Source organism: Notechis scutatus, chromosome 1 (genome assembly GCF_049901735.1).
Source record: "Notechis scutatus isolate UNSWTSFEM ecotype Mainland chromosome 1, rNotScu1.2, whole genome shotgun sequence".
In the NCBI taxonomy this organism is placed as follows: Eukaryota; Metazoa; Chordata; class Lepidosauria; order Squamata; family Elapidae; genus Notechis; species Notechis scutatus.
Genome location: NC_142009.1, coordinates 250,235,283 through 250,247,727, shown reverse-complemented (window position 1 = coordinate 250,247,727; position 12,445 = coordinate 250,235,283). Strand labels below are relative to the sequence as shown.

Here is a 12,445-nt window from a genome sequence, read left to right as displayed (position 1 = left end):
CAACACATTGTTTACAGATACCAGAATGGTTTCTAATTTGTTTTGAGATTTTGGGAAAGTTTCCAATATAGCCAGCAAAGGTATTTTGTTCTGGTATGTATCCCCTTTTTTTTTTTTCTTGGATAAATCATCCTTGTTTTGTTTGCCTGTATTCCACATTGTTCATTAAGCTAACAGGTGGGTATTCTATAACTTCTTCACCCCTTTTTATATAATTCCAAAGTTCCTTTGATTAAAAATCAATGACTTGGTTATCCACCATTTTCAAACAGGAAAAAAAATAAAACTGCAGTGTAAATTTTTACAAAGGAGGTCTAACTTCATTCGCCAACTATAATGCCTATACGTATGACATGGTCCTGCTCAGTTTGGTTCATCATGCCCTTATAACTTTCATCGCTCTAAGACAAAAAAAAGTCTATCCTGTAATCATCTATTCCTTCTGAGCTAAAGGAATCCTAATACAGAAAGCAGAAATTTATAATGATTTTTATTCCCGTACCCGTCCTCTTGTTATGATGCATTAATCAATGGGACTTAGTAGGAAAGCAGTAACTTCATCTGTAAATGGTACAAGTCATAGAGAAGTGTAGTCAGACAGAAATTAAAGATCAGGAATGAAACAAGCAAGAGAAAAAGTCTGATACAACTATAGCTCCAGCACTAATGTATCCTGCAGTTGAAGGTTTTTCTGTTCATAAGTGCAGGCTCTTTCGGCTTCAGCTGCTCATTAAATGGTTGGAAAGGCTGTACAATGATCCAAATTCCAAAGAGAAGAGGTAATTAAAAGATTGTATGGCTGTGTTGATTACACCTGTTGACATTCCCTTCAAAAATTCTCATTTAAGAAGGTACCAACAAGTGTGTATGTATATCAATACATGCTCGGAATTACTTTTTCTCCTTTGGAGTCTGGATCACTGTGCAGCTGATGATTAACTGCATAGAGAGGTTACTGTAAGTAAGGACCCATTACTATTGAGGAACCTCTTTTCAAACCCAAGCATCCTGATCTCTCAGCCTTCTAGTTCTGGATTTTCTTGGGAGAATGAGGAGAAAAAAAGTAAGCTGGATCAGTTAACTGTTGGGTTCTTACATTACTATATACCTTTAGATGCCAGTCATGGTGAACCCTTCTCCATAAGTCTGGTAACTTATCAATACTCTGCCTCTTTTACTAAGGGAATTTTGGGGGACCTGACATAGGATGGACTCTCAAATGTGTTTTTCTAAGGCTTGCAATAATTTCTGAGTGATTGGATAGAGAAAATAATGTAAGAAAAAAACATAAATAGTCCTTGTTTAGTGATCATTCACACGTAACGACGGTGATGAAAAAGTAACTTTACAACCAATCCTCACATTTATGACCTTTGCAGGTCTGTAAAGCAAAGGAAAGCTGAAGTAAAATCATAACCACAATCATGGTTTGACATAGCCACCAAGATACCCTTCACAAGTTTGATTGCTAAACTTGTAATGTAATGAATCACATTCTCATACTTCCCCTTTTTGAACACATTGCCTGTTTCATGTTTGCAGTATTTATCAGAATACTTTATTTGGCCAAAGGTGATTAGATTCCCAAGGAATTTGTCTCCTATGCAGAAGCTCTCAGTGTACATGTAAAGCAACAGAATCATCATCATCATCATCATCATCATCATCATCATCATCATAATACATGGAGTAAAATTAATAAGGATAAATGATAATGTGCAGCCATACTACATCTATGGTCATTGAGTGAAATCTTTACTGGTGGATTTACTGTATTGTGAGAGTGCATGTCTTTAACTGAGGAAAGGCTGTTGGCTTTCAGACAGTACTTCAGATAGTAACAAATAGCTTTGAAGAATTGTCATTTGTATCAATGGATATAATTTCTATGATTGCACTATACAAATGATCAATTGAAAAATGTAAATTACAGGGGAAAAAAGATAAATCCAGCCAATTTTTTATCATTAAGAGATCTATCATTTGATCAGGGGTTCTGGCATTATTAATTATTATTATCGTTCCATTGTTTCTAAAGTTTGTTGCCATCACACCTCCTTTATTGTATATATTATTGTATGTATAATCTTATTGTATGTTCCTCCCCTAACAATCCAAATGACAAATAAATACAAACAGTGAAAACAATAATATTGAAAAAGTGGATATCTTGTGACAACTAATTCTCATCCACACTACACAGAGAGTCCAGGGATAGGATACGACTCGTCCCTCTGACATAGAGCTGAGTCTGCCACTATATAAAAAGCCAGCCCCTACCTGGCTCCCCAGCTTTTGACTCAGCTTCTACTCTAAAGAGCTAGTGTCTCTGGATAGGAGAAAGAGCTAAAAGCAAAAAATCATTAGCAAAACAGTACAGAAGCAGTTTCAAAGCTTCAACACAGCTCCTGGGGCTCCAGTTGAGCTGTGCCACAAGGAGAGTGGGAATCCACTCTCCTGCAGCGTCAAGGCTTCGGTGTTGCCATTGAGGGAGCTGCGAACCCAGGGAATGCAAGCCTCCCACGCAGTTCCCTCTGCATTACAAAAGACCACAGCTGATTTTTAGAGCTTCGTTTTGCCGCCTCTCAGCTGATAGAAGATAAGTGTTTGTTTGATCGCTTGGGGTTGCTAGAGAGCCTAGGGAGTGAGTGAAGCAACGAAGCTTCCTAGAGCCAGTGCACATGGCAGATGGCCATTTTGGGTGGTGGGCGGCCATTTTGTTGGAGGACCAAAAAGGGGCCTTACAGCTGAATTTGCTCACCTGGCCCACGCGACAGGCGGCACTCTCATAGGAGAAGCTCCCAGCACCCTTTGTGTCTGCCTTGTTGGTGAAAATGGAGAGAGAAATGGCCCAGTCGGACCTCAAAGGCCTAGAAGAAGCACAGGGTTCTCAGGCCCCAATGAGGAAGAGAAGAAGACAAAGAGGCCATTCAGCAAAACAAGAGGCTGCAGCAAAGATCAAGGCTAAGGCTATTTAGCCCCCAAGAAGACTTCTAAATCTGAACTCAGGGCTGAGAAATAAAGACATGCTGCTTTAGAAAAACAGTTTGCTAAGACCCTGGATCAGATGAGGAGTCGGATGCAGCAATCCTCCCAATCGGGAATTTCAGGTTTGCCCAGAGGTTATGGCCAGGGCGGGGGAGGCTGAATCTAGCTCTGCCCGCCACCTTCCCCAGAAAGGGAGGAAGAGGAGTTTCTGCCTCAAGACTTAAACAGGTCTGGGCCCAACTTCAGGCAGGCTACCTGGGGTCCAGGTTCTTCACACTCCCTAGATCAGATGATCCAAGGTGGCCTTAGGCCGAGGCCTGAAGCGATCTTTACTCCCACTGCTGCAGACCTGCTATCAGTGGACCCTCCCATAGGCAGTAGGCCGGACGATATCAGGGACATGGTTTCTGTAGCCATCAGACAGGGCCTAACTGAAGGATTCCAACAGCTGCTCAGTTCCTGGGGAGGAGGTCAGCCCCTGTTTTCTGCTTTCTCCCAAGGGTCCCCATCTCATAGCGGTTTCCAGGCAACGACAGTTCCGTTGTCCATCTACCTAATCTGATTGGGGCAAGTATAAGGAGAGGGATTACACAAATCCCTCAGAACACAGTCGCTCTTCCATGTCAAAGGAAGAGGAAGGTGAGATCAGGGATCCTAACTTATCAGAGGAAGAGGGGGTTAGGTCTGATCAACACCCATCAGCAGCGGTTTTTAAGCCTTCCCTGTTCAAACCACTCCTACACAGGGCCTTGGTCACAGCCCAATTAAGCCTGGAGGAGGTGGCTCCAGAACCTCAAGCAGCTTCTACTAGCCACGGGGACTCTCTCTTCTCAAAGCCAGTGGTCCATACAGAGGTTCTTCCATCCCCTCTGTTATTTCTGCATTTGGTCAAGGAACAATGTGCCTCCCCTGGGGCAGGGCCTCAGCCTTCTTCACACAACAGGCGTTTTTACAACGTGGGCCCTTCCTTGGCCAATGCTCTCCTGGTTCCAGCTATGGCTGCCCTAGTGGTTGCCTCATTTTCAACATCAGGCACCCCCACTGAGCCAGAGGATGTGCTCAAGACGGAGGGCAAGAGGTCAGAGCAAACTCTCAAGCGCACCCACCAGGCAATGCCCTGGGCAGTCCAGGCCTCCACAGCAATCTCGTTTTTTATGAGGGTATCTCTGCAATGACTGCGCCAACTGCAAGATTGGCTTCCTACCACCGATTTTAGGTCACATCAAGACCTAAATAAAACCATTGTGGCAGAATTCATGGCGGACGCTACACTGAATTCAGCCAAATTTGCATCAAGGGCCATGGCATCATCACTGGTGGCCAGGAGGCTCCTCTGGCTGCGAAATTGGCAGTCTGATTCCTGCTGAAAATGGAAGCTGGCCTCCGCTCCATGCACTGGCAAAAAACTGTTTGGTGATGCCCTGGAGCCATACTTGGTGGAAACCAGGGACAAGAGAAAAGTTCTCTCCTCGGCGGGAAAGAAGTCAGAGTATCATCCAGCACTGTACTACCAACCTTCTTCCTTCCGTCCTGAGTCTTCCGCTCATTTCTCTCGGGGCCAGAGAACGTTCCCTCATCATCAGGAGCAACGACCTGAGGCTGCAGGCAGGCAGCAACAGACCACCTGTAAATGGCCATTTTGAGAAGGAGGAGGTCATTAATTCTGATGCTCTAAGTGAATGCCCTTTCAGAGGTCATTTGGCCTTCTTCGCTTCCAGATGGGAGGAGTCGACATCGGACACCGGGTGCTCAGTATGGTGAGATCGTGTCTCTGGCTTGAGTTCCTCTCCCCACCCTCAAGTTTTTTTGTCTGCTGCCCAGTTTCTAGGGACAGCTCCAAACGTGCCCTCATGGAATCGGCCATTCAACACCTTGTGGACATAAGAGCTATACAATTGGTTCCAGTGGATCAACGAGGGCTAGGCTTCTACTCTCGCCTCTTTGTGATCTCAAAGGCCTCGGGAGGGTGGCGAACCATTCTCGACGTCGAGTTTTTGAACAGGTTCTTCCCATGCAGGCTTTTTTTAAAAAACAAATTTTATTCAGTTTTTCACATTTAAAACAAAAATCTCTTTTTTTTTCCGGGTCATCACCTTTACATGCAAATATGACAGCAATTATATATTCATATATGCATACTTAATTCTATTATTACCGTGTTTCTCATAAAATAAGGCCGGGTCTTTTTTTTTTTTTTTTAGCCCCGGAAAAACGGCTAGGACGTCTTTTCGGGGGTGACTTAATTTTTTCCCCCATGCACACCTCCACCTAGAGTGCCCCATGCACACACACCTCTCCATGAGGCTGCCACTGGAAGTTCCCCAAAGGTAGAGTCACCAGCCGCTTCTATCGGCCGGTAGAAGCGGCCTCGGGGCAAGCACCCACGCGCACTCACCTCGCCACGAAGTTGTTTCTATCAGCCGATGGAAGCTTCCCAAAGGCAGAGTCACCAGCCGCTTTGGGATGAGGCGTGGCTGCACAGGGCACTCCTGAGAAGAGCACCCCATGCACACACTCCTCGAGGCCGTTTCTATCGGCCAGTGGAAGCTCCCAAAAGGCAGAGTCACCAGCCGCTTCCATTGGCCAATAGAAATAGCTTCGTGGCGAGGGGAGTGTGGATGGGAGAGCGGCTGCAAACTTTTCTTAGCAGAAGGGAAGCAAGCTGAGTTTCTCTCTCTCTCTCTCTCTCTCTCTCTCTCTCTCTCTCTCTCTCACTCTCACTCTCACTCTCACTCTCACTCTCACTCTCACTCTCTCTCTCTCTCTCTCTCTCTCTCTCTCTCTCCCACACACACACACACACACCATCCCTGCTAGCCCTCATCCCTGCACCGGGTCAGCCAAGCCCTTCTGGCGAGGGAAGGTCTCAGCATCTGCGGGTCCCACTGCCACCCTCCCCTCCCCTCCTCAGGCCAGACTTTTTCTGGGCACCCTGCCAAAGTCCCAGGGCAGCTGACCTCCCTTTACCTGCTGCCGCCGCTGGTTTGGGGAGCGGGGGGGCCGCCAGGGAGGGAAGAGGAGGCAGCAGAGCTCGGCTACCCTTAGAAGGGAGATTGGGCGGGCTCCTGAAAGGAGACACAGGAGTGGTCCTTGTAGGAATGTGGCGGGGAAGCGGGGTGAGTGTGAAAGGGTCACTGCCGTGGCACAGGAGGGCGGGAGAGATCTGGAGCGAAGAAGGGCAGGAGAGAAGCTAAACCGTCCTTTCTATTGCTCTGGTGAGGGCCGAATATTTGCAGGGGCTGGTTGGAAAGGCCTAATTTTAGTATGAACCTTGAGTCGTGGTGGGGGGAGCTGAACAGCGAAGGCACTCTGCACATGATCCGAGGCAATCCTGCCACAGCTCACGGGTGGCGTTGCTAACAGTTGGAGGGAGTCTGATAACTTCAGTGACGCCTCCTTTTCTCTCTCTCTCTCTGAGCGCCTGAAAGAGCGCCCGTCATGAACCAATTAACCAACGCCAGCCTCGGAATCCCTTATTTCGGCATAATTCGGGACGAGAGAGGAGCCGTAAAACCAGGGACTTGGCAACGAGGTGCAGGTTCTTTTTTTTTTTTTTTGATTGAATTCAATCACGAGACATTTCTTGATTTCATCGGACGTCAGAGGCGTTCAGAAGAACTTTTCAAAAACTTGTGGGTCTAACTTTGAGAAGCAATGTGTTTGGTCCTCTCAAATGGTGGAGGTTAGGGATGGTCTTTGGAGACCTCCCCTCTCTTTTAGCTGAGGGAGACCTGGGCGATTTTAGGCTAAAAGCTGCCCCAGAGAGATTGATCAGAGAATTGGCAAGAAAGCAAAACAAGAATACATTTGGGCTAAGGCGTTTTCTCCCATTCCCTCTGTCGCAATCTCACAATTTTCATCCAGACACAGATACGCGTGTGCTTTCTCTCCTGCCCCGCTGGTAGATTCAAAGACAACTAATGAGAGATCTCCTCACGAGGCCGTTTCTATCGGCCGATGGACACTCCCCAAAGGCAGAGTCGGCAACCGCTTCTACCGGCCGATAGAAGCAGCTGGTCACTCTGCCTTTGGGGAGCTTCTATCGGCCGATGTTCTATCGGTAGTAGATCAGCCTAGGCTACCTGCATGGTGCTCCTAAAGGCAAGTTTTCTCCCCCCTTCCCTTCCCATTTCTCTTCGCCTTGTGTAGTTCTAACGAACGATGTGAGAAATGGTGGGGAAACGCATGGTTTAAATAGGCCTAAATTTTGGAGATGGGGCTTAATTTCACCTCATGCCTAGAAATCATGCTGGGCCTTCCTATTGGTGGAGGCCGTATTTTTGGAGAAACACGGTACCTTTTCCATTCCAAATTTTCAGTAAGGAGAGAAACAAAACATTAATTCTAGCCTCTTTCATTAATCTCAATCGAAGCATCTTTTTGTTTCATTTCAATTATTTCAAATATAATCCTTTAATATTTATTTTAAAAATAAAGATAAAAAATATGTGTTTGCCTAATAATAATAATAATAATAATAATAATAATAATAATAATAATAATAATAATAATAATAATAAGTTACCAATGTCTCTCCTTGCTTTTAATAGTCTATATTAACTTATTAATTTAGTTGGTTCTTTAGTCTGTCATATTCCCTTTCCATTACACATTCTTTTTATAAATTCTACATTAATACAAATTTTAACACTAAAAAAAAAAAAGTATAGGTTTCCCCCCCTTTTACTGTTTTGAGTGTGACACCTCAATGATTAAAATAGACCTTTATTCCCTCATCTTGATTCCCAATAAACCATTATTTTTAAGAAGTTACAATAATAATCATTACATCTTTTCATTTGGATTCCGCAGCATATTTTCCCTCCTTGATTTTTAATAAGAGATATCAGTATCTATATTACCCTATTTTCTAAATATTTTTAATTGCAGAAATATTCTTATTACCCCTTGTCACCCTGCAGAATCCCCTTTTTAATTCATCAACCATTATCTCTGAAAAAACAATTTCTTTTCAACATTTTACTATTTCCGTATTTCTTTATTTCATGCACCTGTTTCTTACTGCTTCTCCTCCCCCTCTTTTCCCCGTTTTAAGATGCAGACTTTGCATTCAATCCTATAGAGCGTTACGGAGTGCGATCTCTCTTCAATAGACCTCACGGAGGCATACCTCCATATTCCCATCTGGCTCCATCACCGCCAGTTTCTTCATTTCTGTTATCAGAACAAGCATTTCCAGTACTGGGCCCTTCCATTTGGCTGCTCATTATGGTGGATTGACATTTGAATGAGACACAGGGAACTGTCTCTGAGAAAATGCCAACCCTGAGAGAACTCAGGTAGCAGTATTTATTGAGAAAAAACACAAGCAAAATATACAGTATGCATATTCAGAAAACAATGACCTCAACAGGAGATTACTTCACCAGCATGAGAACACACAATCTTGGAAAGTCCCAGATGTTACCTTGCTAGGATGAGATCATACAGCCACGGAAAGTCTCATGGGAAAGTTTGGAAAGTCCCATGAGAAAGCACAACTGTGTATCTTGTACCTTGAACTTTCACCCATTTTCCTATTCCTTCTAAACTGGCAGAATCAAAACAGAATGAGGCACTCTGAGCAAAGATACTCCTACCCCCACCAAGAATGCCCACATCTTCCTAGACTTACTGCTAGTTATACAAAGGCCTTACAGAAAATGATAAAATGATCAATAGGTTATATTACCACACTCATCGGCACCCAGGGTCTTCACCAAGGTCCTGACAGCTTCGCTTCGGGCTGTTCCAGTGAGGGTCCAATGTTACCTGGACAACATCTTGATTCAGTCAGCATCGGTCCACTCTGCCCACCGCCACCTCCACACCACATTGCAGTTCCTACAAGACCCCACAGGTTTTCTATCAACTTCAAGAAAAGCCATCTCTCCCACAACCAGACTACTTCATCTTGGTGCGATCATTGATACGTCTCTCTGCAGGGTATTTCTCTCTCCAGATTGCAAGGAGAGCCTCAATGAGTTCATCCTTCAGATTCGACTGCAGCACACAGTCCCATTGTCTTACCTGTCCAAACTCCTTGGGAAAATGATTTCCTGCATTGGCATCGTCTCGTGAGCACAGCTCCATGCTTGAGCTCTTCAGTGGTTCCTGCTGCCATTTCAACAGGCAGGGACCAGCCACACTTCCATCCGGGTTCATGTTCCACCACAGATCCTTCGCTCCTTCAGATGGTGGCAATCTCCGGCAGTCTGGAGAGGACATCCATTCAAAGAAACGGACAGAATCCTGCTCACCACAGACACCAGTCTTTAGGGTTAGGGGGCCCATCTGTCCAGCGAGATAGCCCAGGGGAGTTGGTCTCAGATAGACAGGGCCTGCCCCATAAATTGGCTAGAGATCAAGGCCATCTTCCTAGCCCTGAAGCATTTCTAGAACAGAGTGGCAGGTCGCCACGTGTTGGTCATGATGGACAATGTGGCTGCAAAGGCACATGTCAACAGACGGGACCAGGTCCACGGCCTTGATAAGGGAAGCAGAACGCCTGGGGTGGGGGGCAGAGAGCCACCTTCTTTCCATCAGAGCGGACCACATTTTGGGGGTTGACAACACCCAGGTAGACTGGTTGAGTCAATCCAGAGTTGATCAGTTGGGAGTGGAGTCTCCATCCATCCTTGTTCCTAGATCTGTCCCACAGGTTTGGAATACCTGCAGTAGACCTCTTCGCCACCCCTCAAAATGCACAGGTAAGCAGATTCTTCACCAGATTTCTGACCCAGGGGGCAGAAGGGACCAATGCACTTCAGAGCAAATGGCCTCCAGGTCTCCTCTACACCTTTCCTCCTCTTCCTATCATTCCGGCAGTCATGCGGAAGGTGTTGGAGGAAAAGATGGAATTCATACTCTTGGCACCCCATTGGCCCAGGAGACCCTGGTTCGCCAATCTGGTGAATCTGTAGCCCAGCCGTAGAAGATCCCGGCCAGTAGGATCTCTCTCCATCAAGGAGCCTTACTCCATCCGGATCCTCAGTGGTTCTGCTTAGCTGTTTGGCGCTTGAGCGGCAATTTCTGGGGGATTCTAATCTCCCTGACAGAGTGATAGAGACCATCCAGGCTTCTCACAGGCCTTCTACTACTCGCATCTACGATGCTACCTGGAGGGTCTTTAGCACTTGTTCAAAATCATCCCACTTCGGCATCTGTTGCAGATGTATTATTATTCCTTCAAGATGGGCTAGAACAAGGGCTGGCACCTAACACCCTCTGCTGTCAGGTGACGGCTGTCTTATCAGTGTTGTCCTGGGACAATTATTCATCCCTATCTCATCATCCCTCAGTTTGAAGGTTTTTCTATGCCCCCCCCCCTCCGTAGTTCACAGGTATCCCACCTGGGATCTCCCTAGAGTTTTGCAGGCCCTTACGGGACCCCCGTTTGAACCTCTCAAATCTGTATTGCTTCAATTTATCACCATCAAAGTGGCCTTTTCGGCCAGGAGAGTATCGGAACTTGCGGCACTCTCAGTTAGACAGGATCTGTGCATTTTCCATGAGAACAATTCTGAGGCTAGATCCTGCGTTCCTAAAGTAAATTCTTGATTTCATCGGGCACAAGACATAGTGTTACCAGATTTCTGCCCCAAGCCACACCATGAGTTGGAGCACAAGTAGCATACGTTGGATGTAAGACGAGCTCTCCGCATCTACATCAAATGTGCTGTGGTTTTTCAGAAGTCCGAGGCCATGTTTGTATCATTTCATCCTAATTCTTTGGGGAACAAGGCTTCACCATCTACCATTGGTAGATGGATCAGAGCATGTATCTCCAAGGCCTACCAGACTTTGTCTCTGCCGGTGCCCAGGAACCTAACGGCACATTCCATTAGAAGTGCTGCGACTTCTGCTGCCTGGACCACCCAGGCGACCTTTGAGGAAATCTGCAGGGAACTACCTGGGCATCTCCTTCACCATTTATACGGCACTTTTGCCTAGATTCCTTTGCCTATGCTGATGCCGTGTTTGGAAGAAGGGTACTTTAGAAGGTTGTCCCACAGTCGGAGTGAGTGGACCAGATGATGGTCCTCCCGTGGACATGCAGGCTTTGGTATGTCCCATTCCTGGACTCTCGGCGCAATGTGGATGAGAATGGGCGTTGGTATAATTACCTGAGAACACCCTTTCTATCTACGCTGCAAGAGAGTCCATCCCCACCCTTGTGCATCTGGTCTTGGTGGGGTGGGGGGATGAATTAAGTTCACCATTTATTTTCCAGTTACACATTATGTCTGTCAACAATCTTCGCCTAAAAGCTGGGGAGCCAGCTAGGGCAGGCTTTTTATATAGTGGCAGACTCAGCTCTATTACGTCAGAAGGAGGAGTCGCATCCCATTTCTGGACTCTCTTGCAGCGTAGATAGAAAGGGTGTTCTCAGGTAATTATACCAATGCCCAATTTCTTCATCACTACTCTGCCTATCTCTCCTAAAGGGAGGTACACCTCACAGTTTGGGAAACCTTGGCATACACTAAAGAAGTTTGAAAACCTCTCATTTATAGCAAATAATTTAGCTGGAATGTTATTTTGTTAAATATTAAATAGAAAAACAGCAAGCCACTTCTATAGCTTGTATTATGTGTATATGTATTCTATATATACACCATGGAGTTTTCTTCAAAATTTTAGTTTGTAAAATTTTAATTTTTATAATATTAACTACAATACATTATATTATTTCAGTGCAGACTTAAATGCAGTAATTTATATAACATGAAGCATTTCAACAGGCAACACTATTTAAAAATATTGAAATTATCAACACTATTTAAAAATATTGAAATTAAAAAGAAAAAAGAAAAGTAAAAGTAAAAGATGTTGGTGTTACAGGCATAAAATTATTTATTTTTTCATCCAAAGTTGAGTATAGAATCTAAGATACAAAAAAGAAAGCACCACTGTAATTCACTTCAGACTACTAATCATACTGTAATAGTTTAGTTTAGAACTAATTTCTAAATTCTAAATTTAAGATAGTACTTCTACTTTAAATTAACCACCTATAGTAATGATAGAACTGGATTTTTAAGCTATAGGGCTCTTTGGGTGTGGATTTAATTGCTGCTTTGTGGGATCAAATACTAGAAATGAGGAGAAAAAGCAATTTGTGAAAGCATACCTACTATTGTAACCGTAACTGGAAGTGAACTGATGTTTATTTATTAAAGTAGTATATGAAGAATTAATCGTGGGAAGGGGAGTTTAAAATGGAGTAAGTTCATGAACTTGGATTTCTGTTGAGAACTAAACAGGAAATATTTTAGGTATCTCCTTTGAGTCTTGTAGTTAGAGAACAACTTCCAGAAGCTGATCTAGGCTGCAAAAATTATTCAAAACTCCATACATTTCTTTTTAAAGAAATGAACAGCAACAACGGGGCTAATATTAGGATTTTCTGGTCCAAGATTAGATGAAAAATGGTATTATGAAGGTTTATTGATTA

General features: G+C 44.6%; 1 protein-coding gene across 7 annotated transcripts in view; it reads left to right on the top strand.

Annotated features, from left to right (window-relative positions):
* HIPK3 (homeodomain interacting protein kinase 3) overlaps positions 1-12,445 on the top strand; it is a 97,367-nt gene that overhangs the window by 48,419 nt on the left and 36,503 nt on the right. The window lies entirely within an intron of this gene.